Genomic DNA, 17,412 nt, shown 5'->3' on the forward strand with positions numbered 1-17,412 from the left:
TCAAGTCATTAGCCCCTGCACTCACTGACCTGTACAGCACATCCTGGAAGGAATTCAGGGGGAAGATCAGGATGAGGCATTCTGTGCTCTGGGAAAACTGTCAGAACTGGCCCTCAGGTGGTTAGATGTTTTCAGGAGAAAATTTTATCAACCCAAATTCTTGCATCTTTCCATACTTAGAAAAGCACTAAAACCATTAACTAAAGCATCTGTTCCTTGTGACTGGCAGCAATCTTCCTCTGAGATGTGTGCCTGAGTACACATACCCACTTCTCCAAAATCACATCGACACTGATCTCCCATTACCTCTTGGGAATAGTTCCTCCGGGCTATCTAAGGGGCTGTCTCCTGGGCTGTTGTCCTCAGTAAGTCCCCATATAAAACTGAAACAGCTCTCACATTGTCCGTTTTTATTACAGTAGACAGGTTAAAAAATCTAGATCTTCAAATTTCTCCCAGTTCCTCCCATGCCATCCCCTACAACTCTTCTTCAAGTACAAAGTATTGGATATGAAAAATAATACATATATATGTGTGTGTATATATATCACATGAATCACTATGCTGTACACCAGAAACTAACACAACATTGTACATCCACTATACTTCCATTTAAAAACTATCTTAAAAAAAAGAAACCCCATAAAGTATTGGATCAGGGGTCCGATAAGCAGCCACTTACGTGAAGCCATTATCTTTTCCCCTGCATTTATCAAGCCCTGATTTATTATGTGATCCGCACAATGCTGAGTGCTTACTGTGTACTTCATCTAACCCTAGTGATAACTGTATGAAGTGTCTATGATTATTGTTTCCACTTTGCAAAGAAGGAACCTGAAGCACAGAAATGTTAACTCACGTACCAAGGGCTTTGAGCGGTGGGGCTGGGCCTCAGACTCAGGATGGGCTCACTTCCAAGCCCACGCTTGGAACCCACAAGTCAAAGTGCCTCTCCTTTTCTCTGCCAACATGGTGACGAAATTAATGGCCCTCAGTCTTTCCATAAGATCTAAAAAGAAAACAGTAATAACTAGGGCTTTTAAACAACTCTGTTTCTTGTGTAAGTTTTCACAAGTATGTCTTGTAGTCAGTCTTCTCTTAGGATAGACCAGTATAAACCAGTATGTCCCAGGCAAACGGTTTAACTACATCACTCTTCTGTGTCTCCATGTTACAGCGAGGCTAACAGTTCTCGCCTCTTTCCCACTTCACATAAAATTATGAAGTTTAGTGATAGGATGTCATCGCATGCACTTTGAGCTTCTTGGAAAAGCAATTCTGTGTAAACCCACAGGAGAAGTCATAGAAAAGCAGTGTCAATGTGGTATGAATGCAACATAAAATGGACCAAATTAACTCCTTAGAGATTGGGGCAAAAATAGCTCCTCATCTTACATATCTATTTTTCCTGTCATGTTGCATATGCCTGTTCCTTGGCTTTCAAGAGCAATCTGAAAGGGCAATGTGTCTGATAAAATGTTGATTGGAGTAAGAGTTTAGCAATCTTCTTTTAGAGGCAGTACTGCAATAGCCAAGATCTTGCCTGTTTCCAGCTTTTGGAAAAGCCACAAGTCAAAATTTTGTTGCCATAGACTTAATAAGAAACAACCGAACAACCCAATCCAAAGATGGGCAAAAGACCTAAACAAGCAATTCTCCAAGGAAGACATACAAATGATCAATAGGCACATGAAAAAATGCTCAATATCACTAATTATCAGAGAAATGCAAATCAAAACTACAATCAGGTATCACCTCACACCAGTCAGAATGGCCATCATTCAAAAATCCACAAATGACAAATGCTGGAGAGGCTATGGAGAAAGGGGAACCCTCCTACACTGCTGGTGGGAATGCAGTTTGGTGCAGCCACTATGGAAAACAGTGTGGAGATTCCTCAGAAGATTAGGAATAGACTTACCGTATGACCCAGGAATTCTGCTCCTGGGCTTATATCCAGAAAGAGCCCTACTTCAGGATGACACCTGCACCCCAATGTTCATAGCAGCACTATCTACAATAGCCAAGACATGGAAACAGCCTAAATGTCCATCAACGGATGACTGGATAAAGAAGAAGTGGTGTATTTATACAATGGAGTACTATTCAGCCATAAAAACCGACATTACGCCATTTGCAGCAACATGGATGCTCCTGGAGAATGTCATTCTAAGTGAAGTAAGCCAGAAAGAGAAAGAAAAATACCATATGAGATCGCTCATATGTGGAATCTAAAAAACAAAAACAAAAAAAAAACAAAGCATAAATACAAAACAGAAATAGACTCATAGACATAGAATACAAACTTGTGGTTGTCAAGGGGGCAGAGGGTGGGAAGGGATAGACAGGATTTCAAAATTGTAGAATACATAAACAAGATTATACTGTATAGCACAGGGAAATATACACAAGATCTTGTGGTAGCTCACAGAGAAAAAAATGTGACAATGAATATATATATGTTCATGTATAACTGAAAAATTGTGCTCTACACTGGAATTTGACACAACATTGTAAAATGATTATAAATCAATAAAAAATGTTAAAAAAATTTTTGTTGCCATGTGAGAGTGTTGCATGGATGGAATTTAACTCTGAATTTCCATATACTAAAGGCCATTCTAACTGCCCTTTGTGGATACAAATTAATCAATAGCCAATCTAAAAAGGAAATGGGAAATTTTATTCAAGCCAACCTGAGGATATAACCTGAGAGGCAGTCTCTTAGAGAGCTCAAAGAGATAAAGGGAGGCCATATACATGATTTTGAAGAAGGGGGTACATGCAAACAAGCACACATCTTGGGAGGAGGTTATTGCTGTTTGTAAGGAACAGGTATCTCAGTTAATGGTTTCAGTCCTTTTCTAAGTGTGGAAAAATGTAAGAAACAGGATTCATAAAATTTTCTTCTGAAAACATCTCACCACCTGAGGGCCGGTTATGACAGTTTTCCCAGAGCACAGAATGCCTCATCCTGATCTTCGCCCTGAATTCCTTTCAGGGTGTGCTGTGTAGGGTCAGCGACTGCAGGGGCTGAAGACTGGATTCCTGGAAAAATAGAGGGTGGGCAGTGCTCTTTGTCTGATAGTCCCCTCCCTTTTGGTCTTAATTGCTACTAAGGTTTGGGAGGCATTTTGTGACCACTCTGTCCCACAGTGCAAGGAACGCTCGTTCCCAGGTCAGGGGGGGACTTGGTTGACAGGCCACTCCATGTGCTGTTACTGGACTAGGCTCTGGTAACAGTAGCCAAAAGCCTCTGGACCGCCTGTCTGACTAGCCTGCTATGGTCCAGGAAATGGTTCTGTCTTGTTGCTTCTTCCCATATCTAGAGCTACACTATTACAATCATTTGTCTTATCCAAGTATATATTTGATCAATTTTTTCAAGTCACCCAGTCATCATTCATTTTATCAGGGTCTTAGTCACACACTTGGTAATGCAGAAAACAAATCTTATAAAATAGACAGAATACAAAAAATATATCTAGTAGCATCAATCAGGTCCGAAGTAAACATTTAAGTGGAGAGCTTCCATTAGGTGTGGCCCAGTATCTCCCCAGGTCGTCTGACCAGTCTGTTCTGCATTAATCACTATCTCCAAGGGAAATGATATACTGGCCTGTACATAAAGCTCACTGAAGATGTCTGCAGGTACAAGGTGAGTGGTGGGTCACATCATCAGTGACCCCTTAAGGATTGAGAAAGGAATGTTATCTCCTAAGGAGTTAATGGCTGGCATCAGAAAACAATTGATTTTTATGGTTGAGCAGGTATTTCTGCCACTGGGGGGGTCTGGTTCACGCACAGAGCAGATGCACAGTGCACAGCAGAGGGGAGGGAGGAGGGGAAAGGACAGAGAAAAAATTTCACGTCTAAATTTTTCTTGCCTTGCCTCAAAATGCGAACTTTATGCTATCCCCCTTATGAAAGATCCAAGAGCCTTTTATAATGATTTGAAAATAGTAAAATCACTCTCTTTTTCCACAGTTACCAAAGTATCACTTCTGCTGCCCAAACTGAAGTGGGCCATCACCTCAGAGTAGGAAGTGGAGGAAGCCAGTATGAGAGCCAAGCAGTTTTAAAAGGCATGAAGGATGTGAAAGCACTTAACACTACTGAACTGGGCATTTTAAAAAATGGTCACAGTGGTAAATTTTATATAACACATATTTTACCACAGCTAAAAAAGATCTAAAGATTAAGATGGGAAATTTTATGTTGTACATATTTAGCCACTTGTTTTTTTCCCTCAAAGGAAATTCTATTTTTTAAATTATTTTTTAGTTTGATCTCAATTTTTAAAATTGAAATATAGTTGATTTACAATATTACATTAGTTTCAGGTGTACAGCATCGTGATTCAGTATTTTTGTAGATGTTTCTCTATTATAGGTATTATAAGATAATGGCTCTGGCTCCCTGTGCTATATAGTGTATCCTTACTGCTTCTCTGTTTTGTACTTAGTAGTTTGTATCTCTTCATCCCGTACCCCTATCTTGCCCCTCCCCCCTTCTCTCTTCCCTTTGGTTACAGTAAGTTTGTTTTCTATATCTGTGAGTTTGTTCTTATTTTGCATGTACATTCATTTGTATTAATTTTTAGATTCCACATGTAAGTGATATCACACAATATTTGTCTTTCTCTGTCTGACTTATTTCAGTAAGCTTAATATTCTCTAAGTCCATCCATGTTGCTGCAGATGGCAGAATTTCATTCTTTTTTGTGGCTGAGTAATATTCCATTGTATCCTACATCTCCTCAATCCAATCTCTGTTGATGGGCCCTTGGCTTGCTTTCGTGTGTTGCTATTGCAAATAGTGCTGCTATGAACATTGGGGTGCATGTGTCTTTTCAAATTAGTGTTTTCATTTTTTCCAGATACATATCCAGGAGTGGGATTGCTGGATCATATAGTAGTTCTATTTTTAGATTTTTTGGGGGAAACCTCCATACTGTTTTCCATAGTGGCTGCACTATTCCTACCAACAGTGTAGGAGGGTTCGCTTTTCTCCACATCCTCATCAACATTTGTCATTTGTAGAATTTTTGATGATGGTCATTCTGATAGGTATAAGGTGCTATTTCATTGTGGTTTCTACTTGCATTTCTCTAATAATTAGTGATATTAGCATCTTTTTATGTGCCTGTTAGCCATCTGCATGTCTTCTTTGGAAAATTTTCTATTCAGGTCTTCTGCCCATTTTTCAATTGGGTTGCTTGTTTTTTTGATATTGAGTTATATATAAACTGTTTGTATATTTTGGATTTTAACCTCTTGTTAGTCACATCATTTGCAAATATTTTTTCCCATTCTGTAGGTTTTCTTTTCATCTTGTCAGTGGTTCTGCTGCACAAAAAGCTTTTATGTTTAATTAGGTCCCACTTGCTTATTTTTGCTTTTATTTCTTTTGCCTTAGGAGACGGATCCAAAAAAAATATTGCTACAATTTATGTCAAACAGTGTTGTGCCCTTGTTCTCTTCTAGGAGTTTTATCCTTTCTGGTCTTACCTCTAGGTCTTTAAACCATTTTGAGTTTATTTTTGTATATTTTGTGAGAGAAAGTTCTAATCTCATTGTTTTACATGAGGCTGTCCAGTTTTCTCAGTAGTACTTGCTGAAGAGACTGTCTTTAAAGGAGAAGTAACAACTGTTACCACAATCATACAAAAAATCACAAAAGAAACTATGAACAGTTATATGCCAACAAATTGGACAACCTAGAAGAAATGGACAAATTTCTGGAAACATACAGGCTGCCAAGACTGAGTCAAGAAGAAACAGACAATTTGAACAGACTGATCACTAGAAGTAAAATTGAACTTGTAATTTAAAAAACTTCCAGCAAACAAAAATCCAGGACCAGACAGCTTCACAGGGGAATTCTATCAAATACATGAAAAAGAAGTAATGCCTAGCCTTCTCAAACTATTCCAAAACGTAGAGGAATGAACACCCCCAAATTCATTCTATAAGGCCACCTTACCCTAATACCACAGCCAGACAAAGATGTACAAGGAAAAAAAAAAAGAAAAGAAAATTACTGGCCAATATCTTTGATGAATATAGATGCAGAAATCCTCAACAAAATATTAGCAAACTGAATGCAACAAGATGTAAAAAGGATTGTACAATATGAACAGATGGGATTTATTTCAGGGTCACAAGGATGGTTCAACATTCACAAATCAATCAATGTGATATACGACTTTAACAAAAGGAAGGATAAATCACATTATCATCTCAATAGATGCAGAATAAGAATTTGACAAAATTTAACATCCGTTCATGATAAAAACTCCATTGAAATGGGTAGAGAGGGAACATAACTCAACATTAAGACTATTTATGACAAACCTACAACAAACAATACTCAGCGGTGAAAAGCTGAAAGCTTTCTCCCTAAATTCAGGAACAAGACAAGGATGCTCTCTCTCCCCACTTCTATTTGACACTGGAAGTCCTAGCCACAACAATCAGACGAGAAAAATAGATAAAAGGTATCCAGACTGGAAGGGAAGAGGTGAAAGTGTCACTATTTGCAGATGGCATGATATGGAAAACCCTAAAGTCTTCACCCCAAAACAGTTAGAACTAATAAATGAATTCAGCAAGGTTGCAGGATAGCATACAGAAATCTGTTGGGTTTCTATACACTAATATTGAAATATCGGAAAGAGAAAGTAAAAAAAAAAAAATCCCATTTAAAATTGCATCAAAAAGAATAAAATGCCTAGAAATAAACTTAACCAAGGAGGTGAAAGACCTATACTCTGAAAACTATAAAACATTGATGAAGGAAACTGAAGGTGATACAGGGAAATGGAAGGATATCCATTGGGTTGGAAGAATTAATATTGTTAAATGGCCATACTCCCCAAAGCAATCTACAGATTTAATGCAATCCTAATCAAAATACCCACGACAGTTTTTACAGAACTAAAACAAATAATCCTCAAGTTTACATGGAACCACAAAAGACCCTGAGCTGCCAAAGCAAGGCTGAGAAAAAAAGAATAAAGCTGGAGGTTTAATCCTCCCAGACTTTAGCTACAAAGCTATACTAATTCAAACAGTTTGGTATTGGCACAAAAACAGACACATAGATAAATGGAACAGAGTAGACAGCCCAGAAATAAACCCTTGCACCTGTGGTCAAAAATATAGGACAAAAGAAGCAAGAATACACAATGGAGAAAAGATAGCCTCTTTTACCACATTAGGAAAAAAAAGGCATGAAGGATGAGAAAGCACTAGTCTTATCTAGTGGCTCTGGACAGCGCCACATAGAGGGAACCCCCCTCCCAAGGTAACAACACCTACCCAAGTAAAGGGCAGGAGAAGAGGAACATTTACCATTTTCTCAAGGGGGATGTTGAGAGAGTATTAAAGGGCTCTGAAGACAAGAGAACCCTTCTCCACACTCCAGGCGGAGGAACTTTCAGGGAGAAAAAACCTGCAAGAATAATTAACATGCATTTCAGACTCACGCGTCTCACCCACAGCTCACTTCAGCCGGATTGAGCCCCATGCTGATCTGTAATTGTGGTTCTAGAGTGACAGAGACAGGAAGTAGGGACCCCTCCATCAGCTCCGCTGTACATTTATGATCTCTGGTCAAAAAATAAATGCATGTCAATATTGAGGGCTCAAGCTTCTGTGACTGAGGGAAGATTCCCTGATATCTTTGCGGTGAAGCAGAGATGGAGACGGCATGTCTGCCGAAGACCTCCTGTGACATTTCCACCAGTGTCTGTGCACCCCTGACCCACGATTCTGTGGAAAGAGCAGTGGCTCTGAAGACCGAGACCCTGACTCTTTCCTAGTCCCGACTTTGCTCCAAACCTGCTGTTTAACTGCTCAGAGTCTAAATGTCTTCCTTTATGGAATTCAAATAACCCCCTCTGGGTTCCCTACTGTCTTTGCTTTATGATGTTTTGCTGAAGATAAACAAAATAATGGATTTTAAAATGTTTTGAAAAGCAAAAACGTGGTACAAATGTGAGGCGATGCTCAGCGTGTCGCTCAGGTAGGGTGGTGTGATAGGAAAGTGCCAGGTTTCAGCAGACCAGAGTCAGGCCTTTCTGTCTCAGCAGAGCAATGAAATGAATTACATGAAGCTCTTAACAGCCGCCCTGGTGCAGGCCATCTCCCCAGGATCTGATGAGTTTCTCTGTCTCTGTCTCTGTCTCTGTCTCTGTCTCTCTCCCTTTCCCCCTCTCTCTCTCTTTTCCCCAGACAATGAAGACTGTTTTTTAACAGCAAAGCCAATTTGATTTGTTAATTGATGCTCCTGTATCTTAAGCCTGTTTTTCTTATGGTAAAATATAGGGGAGAACAAGCCTGGGACCAAATGTGGATTTACTCTCCAGCTCCCCCTCCCACGCCCCCCGTATATATCGGTCATTATATGAGACCCTCATTGTTAGAGGAGATACTGGTATAGAAGTGGCTGCTAGCCTGTCAGTGTAGGAGGTGCGTTTGCGGAGTGCCTCAGTCATGGGGGTGTCCTTCGAGGGTTTATCTCAGGGATGTGAAAGAGTGTGTCTGTCATCGCCCTCCTTAGTGTGTTATAACATGATTTCATCGGCAGAATGACCCTGAATGTGCACATTCAGGTGGTGAGAGGAGACTGGGATTGGAATCAGCTTTAAGACAAAAGATAAAGTTTGCTGTTTTTTCTCCTTCCTAAAAGACTTTGGAATGGTCCCCTGGGGTGGATTCTTGGAAAGAACAGGACAGCGGTTAGTCCTGTTAGTGTCTCTGGTTCTCTCCTCCCCTCCGGCCTTTAGCAGCCGGGAGAGGGGCTGTGCGGCCCTGACCCGGGGCTTGGAGGAAGAGGCGTCAGTCAACTTCCTCGCCGGCGGCGGCACTAGCTGCGGCGGTGGGTGCGCGGGTCTGCGCATCCCGCCCCCGGGCCGGGAAGGGGCGGAGCCGGGCGGAGCCCGTCCCCGGCTGTCCCTTCTTCCCGGCCGCTCGCCCGAGCAACGCCGGCCGCAGTCACTGCCGCCTGCTGGAAGCTGGAAGCTGGAAGCTGGAAGCTGGAAGCTGGAAGCCGGGATCCCGGACCAGGAGTGAGGGTTGGGCTGCGCGCACGGGCTCGGCCGCCGCTGCCGGTGAGTCCCGCCCCGGGTGGCGCGGAGCAGGGCGGGCGGTGGGCAGGACCGCGCTGTTGGGGAGCCCCCGAGCGCGAACTCGGGGATGTCAGGATCGCAACGTTGGGGAACCCAGACCCCCGGCCCTGAGGGCCGTCGCGCTGTGGAGGAATCCGAGCCCGGGGACAGGGAGTCTGTGCCCTGATGTTGGTGGGGAGTCCTGGGTCCCTGGAGGCGAGGCGGTGGGTCAGGACGGCGAAGTTGGGGCGTCCCGGAGCCCGAGCCTGGAGGACAGAAGGGTCAGGACCCTGACGTTGGGGAGCTCCAGAGGGGTGCGGAGCGAGGGGTGCCCTGTCGGCATTCTTGGGGCGCCCTCCGGAGGGCGGAGAACAGAACCCGGGAAGGGAGTGCAGAGAGAGGAAGCCCGAGGCAGGCGGGGCGGGAGGGGGGCCCGAGGGAAGGGAGCCCCGGAAAGGGTAGGGTGGGGCGAAGCCAGTGGCTCCTCTGGGGAAGGATGGAGGGGGCTTATCCGAAAGAATGGTCGCGGGAAACGGAGTTGTGCAGAGAGCCGGAGCTGCTGGTTCTGTTCTTCCAGATGGGGGTTTGGAGGGATGGAACGCCGCGGCGCGGGTCCGAGCTGAAGAGAGAGATTGAGAGTGAGAGATGGGGGTGGGGGGAGAGGGAAGGAGGGAGGGAGAGAGAGAGAGAGGTGTGCAGGGACTCAGGAAACATCTCGGCCTAGGGGACGCAATCCCCTCGGCAGAATGGGGTCCCGACCATCTCGAGAGGGCACTCACTCAAGAGAGCAAGACCAGGCCATCCCGGACAGGGGCAGGTGGGGACCCCGCACCTAGCAAGCTCGAGGGGTGTTGGGAACTTGGGCTGGGGAATGCGAGAAGGGCTCACCTCGTTGACCTCGCGCGCGTACCGCAGCGCCCTGTGCGTCTGTGAGCCCTCAGGCACACACCCACCAAAGGGAGACCCACGGGCCGAACGGGCTCGTGGCTGCATCTTGTATATCTGAGCTAGGTTAGAAGTGATTTTGCCCAGGGATCCGATGAGAAGAGTCTGGGTTTAACAGAATAGTTCTGGAGTAAGATTTAAAAGGTACAGGTAAGCTCCACCCGTGTGTGCGTGTGTAACTCCTAATAAACATGTGTATAATTTTTAGATCCACATGTGCTGCCTGCTTCCCCTGCTCCTGTACTTGGTGAGAGGCTCTTTCTGAATAAAAACTGGAGGAAAATCAGGAAGGCGCTCGCGCTCGCACACATACGCACACGAACCGCCCACAAATGCATTGCATTCCACAGCGGAGTAAACACGAGTATTGTACAGTGTTGGATTGTTTATGTTGGTGAGGGCTCCCTTTACTGAAGTTGATACGAAGTTACCTGCATAGAAGGACGTGGACTGCCCTTGACTGAGCTCTTAGGATGTCCACAGCCTGTACCCAGCCCTGAGCGGCTGCACCCTAGTCTAGGTCACCCGGCAGGGCTCTAGGCTGCTTAGACCCTCAGTCGATGTGTATCCGAGAGTATGTCTGAAGATAAACAAAGGACCAGTGCATTGCCTGTTTTTTTTTTTTTTTCCTTTTGTTTGTCTTGAAAGCCTGGCTCCCTTTGATTAGTTAAATAATATTGACATCATATATTAACATATCCTATATGGTTAATTATGTGTGGTAATTAGTTTAATTATTTGATATAACAGCTAATTCAGGAAGACCCGGGGCCCTGGGAATCCTGTTAAGTGGATTTCTCTGGTAGAAGGTTGCTGGGCTTTGAGAGGCAGTGGGGGAGACTCCTTCCCTTTGCTATAGATACAGGTTCATCTTCTGATACACCCTGAGACTTGAGCTTCCTGGGAGGACCAAAGACTATTTTGGTAACTAGCATATGTTGCCCCCCTCCCCCTTTTCTTTCCCTTCATGAAAAAGCTCTTCAATAATCATGCAAGTTAATGGAAAAGTGATCTATTCATTTCACAAGTATTATTTCAGGACAAGATTCTTTTTTTTTTCATCAGGTGGTGGTCAAGAATCTTGCATCAAAATCTGCATTATCATTATTGCAGTAGTGTATTTATCCACTTGGACAGAGAGCTAGCTGATTGTTCCAATTCTTTATCCAAATGTTAGACTAAATATGCCAGGATTTACACATTCAAATAAATGCATATTTCTCCCTTTCAGAAGCCTCATCTTGGCAAGCCGTGTACTAATTCTAGTGATGCTGTCACTGCCGAGAATAATTTTGGAACCCCTGCCTTGGAGTTGCCTTTGGAGTTGGCAGCACATTTAATGAATTGCCTCTGTGATGGCAAACCTGTCTCTGCTGGGAAACGGCCAAACACCATGTGGGGCCAACTTCGCTGGGGAATCGAAGTTGTCATAGGAAGTACGTCCATTAATGTAATGAAAGTCCTCTTGCAGGACTAGTGTCTCTAGAAGGGTCATGCAGTAAAGGGCATGTGGATGTGTTTAGGATTGTAAAGTAGTTGGTTTGAAATGCAACTTGCAGTTGGGTGTTTGTGCCCTGGTGTGTGTGTAAGAACTGGTCCTGGAGCACCATGTTACACACGATGGCCTATTGGGCTGGAGAGAAGAAGGCTTTCTTCTCCCCTTCCATTACTCTTTACCAGGCTGTTTCCATACTGTGCATTTTTACAAAACACAGAATGAACGAAAGACTTATTTTTTCACAAAAAATGTCCCCAGAAACTCACTTACCCCATGGGTCGTTAATGCCTGGTACCCGAGTTTTAAAGTAGAAAGATCTCTATAGAACCAAGAAGAGAATGATTTCCAAAAACCCATTTCAGTCTGGGGATTCCACAGCACACAGAGTGAAAAATGAACATACCCCTTTCCCATCTTTGTTTCCCTAAATTCCCATATATATATTTTCAGTTTATATAACATAAAGCTTCGTACAGCCATGGCTTGACTCTTGATCTAGCTGTGATCTTCACAAGCAATTTCATCTCTTTTGGCCTCTGTTTTCTTGTCCTAAAATGAAGATAACAATGAGTAGGTAGCTCATGGGACCGTGATGAAGATTAAGTAAGATTTATGTGTGTAGAGCCTGAGACCAGTGCCTTGTACATTATCAGCGCTCCATAGAGTCTAGCTGCTTTTGTTATTAATAGTGCTCATTGATAGTTTTATATTAAAATTCCTTTGAAGCCATGTAGAAATCGATCCTTTCCAAGTAGTCATCATATTCCTTTTGGCTGGACTTTGCAAATGAATGTATCAATAGGAACACTTTGTATTTACTTCGTGTTTACTTTGTTTTTACTCTCCTCACTTTTTCCCGAGTTCATGTATCCGGAGGGCTGGACTGTGGGTTTCTCCTTGCGGCAGTGGCGGGAGGGGAGATTACGAACTGTGGGGACCAGAGTCATGGCAGGAAAGGCATTTAGAAAGTTTGTTCCACTCTTTGACCGCGTATTAAATGAAAGGAGTGCAGCCGAAACTGTAACCAAAGGAGGCATTATGCTTCCAGAAAAATCTCAAGGAAAAGTATTGCAGGCAACAGTAGTTGCTGCTGGATCGGGCTCTAAAGGAAAGGGTGGAGGGATTCAGCCAGTGAGTGTGAAAGTTGGAGATAAAGTACTTCTCCCAGAATATGGAGGCACTAAAGTAGTTCTAGATGACAAGGAGTATAAGGATTATTTCTTATTTAGAGATGGCGACATTCTTGGAAAATACATAGACTGAAATGTCACTATTGAAATGGTATCACGTGAAGCTGCCCATTCCACTAAAGTTCTGAAATCTTTTCATCATGTAAATAATTTCCACCTCTCTTTTATAATAAACTAATGATATCCAAACTAATGACATCCAGTGTCTCTAAAATTTAGTTTCACTGCACTGATAGAAACATTTCCAAATGAAAATATATAAATGAAAAAAAAAAAAAAAAGAAAAGAGTGACCTTGAAAGCAATTGTAGGTAGCTACTTTATTTTGAATTCAGGTATTTTTTAAAACAAGCAATACTGCTTGGATTGGGTTTTAGGTATAGCGGTTTGGTAAAAAGCTGGAGAAAAATTGTTTAAAAGCTTCTCCTATAATTTTTTCCCTTGATCCAATAAAATATTATTCTAACAAAATAGCTGCAGTTCTCTTGGCATATACTGAAAGGCATGATTCTGGGGAACATTTGTTTCAGTTATACTGGAGTTTTGTTCTGCTGTGTTTTTTCGATGATAGGGAGGAAGAACCTGGCATGAAATTCTCAGCGCTTCTATAAATACTGACATTAATTTTTGTGCAGATGTGTGAATTTTATTTAAAATATTTATGTATAAATTAGGAAGATGCAAAAATGAATTTTATCTGATTTTTAATCAAATGGTTAGGAGTTACTGTGAAATAGATATTTCATGAAATGTTCCACCTTTAGTGAGAGTTCTGTCTGTTTCAGGGAAGTATGTGTAGGAAACAGAGGTACCAGAAACAGACTTCATCCTGCAGAAGTTCACATCACGTGCTCTCTTCAGACAATGCATTAGCAAGACATTCTTCCTTCTAACGGCTTATGGGGCTAAGGCTTAATGTGGATTTCACTCCATGTTCTTTTCCCTTTATTTCTTGGAGAAGGCTAAATATATCGATCTCTCAATAGTGTTCATATTTTTGATGTGGAATAACTCTGGATTAGATTCTGCTGTGCATTCAGAGGCCATAAAAGGAGAAAAGGGCTCTAAAAATACTTATCGGATTTTTAAACTGCTATAGAGTCTGCCCTCCCTGTGGGACTGGCGGGGGAGCTGCATCCTCCGATTCAACCGACTGTAGATCAAAATGTCCACACAAATTTAATCAATAGTCAGTCTAGGAAAGAAATGGAAAATTTTATTTGAGCCAACCTGAGGATTATAACCTGGGAGACAGTCTCTCAGAGAGCTCGGAGGACTGTTCCAAAGAGGTAAGGGGGAGGCCAGGTGCAGGATTTGGGAGCGGGGGTACATGCAAAAAAGCACACATCTTGGGAGGAGGTTACTGCTGTTTGCAAGAAACAGGTATTTCAGTTAATGGTTTTAGTGCTTTTCTAAGTGTGGAAAGACACAAGAAACTGGATTTATAAAATTTTTTTCTGAAACATCTAACCACCTGAGGGCCGGTTCTGACAGTTTTCCCAGAGCACAGAATGCCTCATCCTGATCTTTGCCCTGAATTCCTTTCATGGTGTGCTGTGTAGGGTCAGTGACTGCAGGGGCTGAAATCCAGAAGACTGGATTCTTGTACAAATGGGTGGTGGGCAGTGCTCTTTGTCTGATAGTCCCCTCCCTTTTGGTCTTAATTGCTACTAAGGTTTGGGAGGCATTTTGTGACCACTCTGTCCCACAGTGCAAGGAATGCTCGTTCCCAGGTCAGGGGAGGATTTGGTTGACAGGCCACTCCATGTGCTGTTACTGGACTAGGCTCTGGTAACAGTAGCCAAAAGCCTCTGGACCGCCTGTCTGACTAGCCTGTTATGGTCCAGGAAATGGTTCTGTCTTGTTGCTTCTTCCCATATCTAGAGTTACACTATTACAATCATTTATCTTATCCAGCTATATATTTGATCAATCTTTTCAAGTCACCCAGTCATCATTCATTTTATCAGAGGCTCAGTCATACACTTGGTAATGCAGGGAACAAATCTTGTAAAATAGGCAGAATACAAGTAATATATCTAGTAACATCAATAAGGTCACAAGTAAGTTTTCTTTTTTTTTTTAACAAAGGTTGAAATCTATTTTATAAGTAAGTATTTAAGGGAAGAGCTTCCATTAGGTGTGGCCGAGTATCTCCCCAGGTCGTCTGACCAGTCGATTCTGCATCAGTCACTGTCTTTAAGGAGAGTAATATGTTGGTCTGTACGTAAAGCTCACCAAAGATGTCTGCAGGTACAAGGTGAGTGGCAGGTCTCCGTTGTGACCCCTTAGACAACAGACGAAGGAATGTTATCTTCTAAGGAGTTACACGGCTGGCGTCAGAAGACAAACAATTGATCTCTGTGTTTGAGCAGGTACTTCTGCCATTGGTGGGGGGGTCTGGTTAACGCACAGAGCAGATGCACAGTGCACAGCAGAGGGGAGGGAGGAGGCCAAAGGGCAGAGGAAATTTTCTGTTTAAATTTTCCTTGCCTTGCCTTAAAATGTGAATTGAAACAAACATCAGAAAATATTTGGGAAGAGAAAATTCCAGAAAGTTCCAAGAAACAAAACTTGAATTTGTCATACGCCAGCAACTATTTACATAGCATTTACTTTACATATATTTACATTGTATTTGCAGCTATTTACATAATATTTACATTGTATTAGGTATTATGAGTAATCTAGAGGTGTTTTAAAGTATATGGGAGGATGTGGGTTGGCTATACTCCAACACTGTGCATAAGGGACTTGAGCGTCTGTAGATTTTGGTACCCAAGGGGATCTGGGCACCAGTCCTCCGCAGATTCTGAGGGACCACTGCAGAACTGTAGGATCAGGTGCTAGTACTGTCATACCATACTTTCCCGGAGTGTTCCAATTATCACCTCCATGGTCGCGTTTGGCTCTTGCTCTGTTACTCTTCTGAATGGTGAGTTACGTACTTGTAAAGTACCAGGAAACAATACAGCATGGTGGTTTACACTAGAACAGTGCTTCTTAATAAGGAGTAGGGGCAGTGATTTTGCACCGCCTGCCCCAGGACATTTGACAATGTCTGATTTTTACAGCTGGAACGAATGTTACTGGCATCTAATGCGTAGGGGACAGAGATGCTGCTAGGTATCGTATCATGCACAGGACAGACCCTCACAACCAAGAATTATCCAGCCCCAAATGTCAATAGTGCTGAGAGACCCTGAAATAGAGCAGGGGATCTGGAGTGGGGACCAATTTGTATGAGCATCTTGGCACGACCCTGCGTGAGGTCCTTAACCTGATTGTCTATAAAAGGCATGTTGGAAACGATGTTATGGAATTAGATGAGACAGTGTATGCACAGAGCTTATACACAGAAGGTGCCCAGTAAGTGGCAACTCTTAGTATTGTGTCTGGTCAGTAAACCCAGGGACTATGCTTCAGACAGGCAGCTTTGGCTTTTTAACCCATTGTGTCCAGGACCAATCCAGGTTTCTAGATCCCATCCACGTGTCTGAGAGTAGGACACAGACTCAGGGCCTCCAGTGTCTGGGGTTCCTGCTGCATTCTGGCTCAGGTTCTGACCTGGTCCTGCTGACAGCCAGTGTAGGCTACAGAAAACGCCAGCCAGGTGAACAGGACACCCTCTCTTGGGGAGGACAAAGTGAGCTGAGGATGGAGAAGCTTTCTGTCTCCTCCCGGCCACCCCTGGAAGGAGGAGGAGGCCAGGTGGGGAAGCCCCCGCTGACTGAGCTTGTCTTCCAGGCTCTACTCGGACCCCTGTCTGTGTAGGGTCAAAACTTCCTCTGCTGTGTGAGCAGACCGCGGGGTCTGGCAGTTTCTCTATACTCTTCCTTAGTTCCGCCTCCTCAAGCAAAAAGTTCTTGGAGGAGGTCCCTTCACTTTGAACAGAATACTCCAAATCCACTGCAGTTTTTGCTCTGCACAGGGCTCCCTGGCCATCTGGGGGAGGAGGGAGGCTGTCCATAAGCCCAGGCTCCACTTTGACCTTCCTGCTTTTCCCATGTGTTCCTAGTGCGCCCGGAGCCACAGGAGCGAGTGGTCCACTTGGAGTATGCAGGAAGCCTCAGCGGGTAGGGTTGGGGCAACGTGCCGGAGTGTTTGGCAGACTGGGATGTAAATAATGCAATGGTTTTTCAGCTGTGAGCTAGAAGCCATCAGTTCTGTGGTTCTCAGTCCTGGCTGGACAATAGAATCAACTGGGGCTTTCTAAGAATACAGATGTCCGGGCCCCAGTCCAAACCATTGATTCAGAATCTTGGTGGGCGGGGCCTGGGCATCAGATTTTTGAAAAATGCTTCTCAGATGGTTCTGATGCCCAGTGAGAGTGGAGGGTCAGAACCATGCCTTGTGAAATTAATGATGTTCATTTAAAAAAGAAGGAAAAGAAGAAGGAGAAGAAGAGAAAAAGAAAGAAAAGAAAAAAGAAGAGAACCTAGTTGAAAATATCAGAGTAACAATAAATATTGTTTTCTTAAGCTCTAGTTTTAGTGTTGAAAGTATGCCTGCTTGTGATGGAAAGTATGTTCCTTCTAATGGGTTGCAGCCCAAAAAGTTGAAAAGATTCATTTTAGAGTCTTAGAGATATTTAATTAATATTGACAAATCTACATCTTTCAATACTTCTGTGCACGCGTTGCTGGGCAGTTTTCAAAGCAGTTTTAC

The 17,412-nt window shown here is 43.2% G+C and overlaps 1 protein-coding gene and 1 pseudogene across 14 annotated transcripts in view; both read left to right on the forward strand.

Annotated features, from left to right (window-relative positions):
- PAQR8 (progestin and adipoQ receptor family member 8) overlaps positions 1–17,412 on the forward strand; it is a 99,397-nt gene that overhangs the window by 52,940 nt on the left and 29,045 nt on the right. For 2 of the 14 annotated variants that reach the window (XM_074348905.1, XM_074348902.1), the window contains exon 6: positions 3,988–9,115. The exons of the other annotated variants lie outside the window; for them this stretch is intronic. The gene's annotated coding sequence lies outside the window, so the exon portion shown is untranslated. The remainder of the gene's footprint in view (positions 1–3,987; positions 9,116–17,412) is intronic. 14 annotated transcript variants of the gene reach the window in all.
- Positions 9,643–17,343, forward strand: LOC141574249 (10 kDa heat shock protein, mitochondrial pseudogene; annotated as a pseudogene).

The sequence above is a fragment of the Camelus bactrianus genome, chromosome 20, assembly GCF_048773025.1.
Source record: "Camelus bactrianus isolate YW-2024 breed Bactrian camel chromosome 20, ASM4877302v1, whole genome shotgun sequence".
Classification (NCBI taxonomy): Eukaryota; Metazoa; Chordata; class Mammalia; order Artiodactyla; family Camelidae; genus Camelus; species Camelus bactrianus.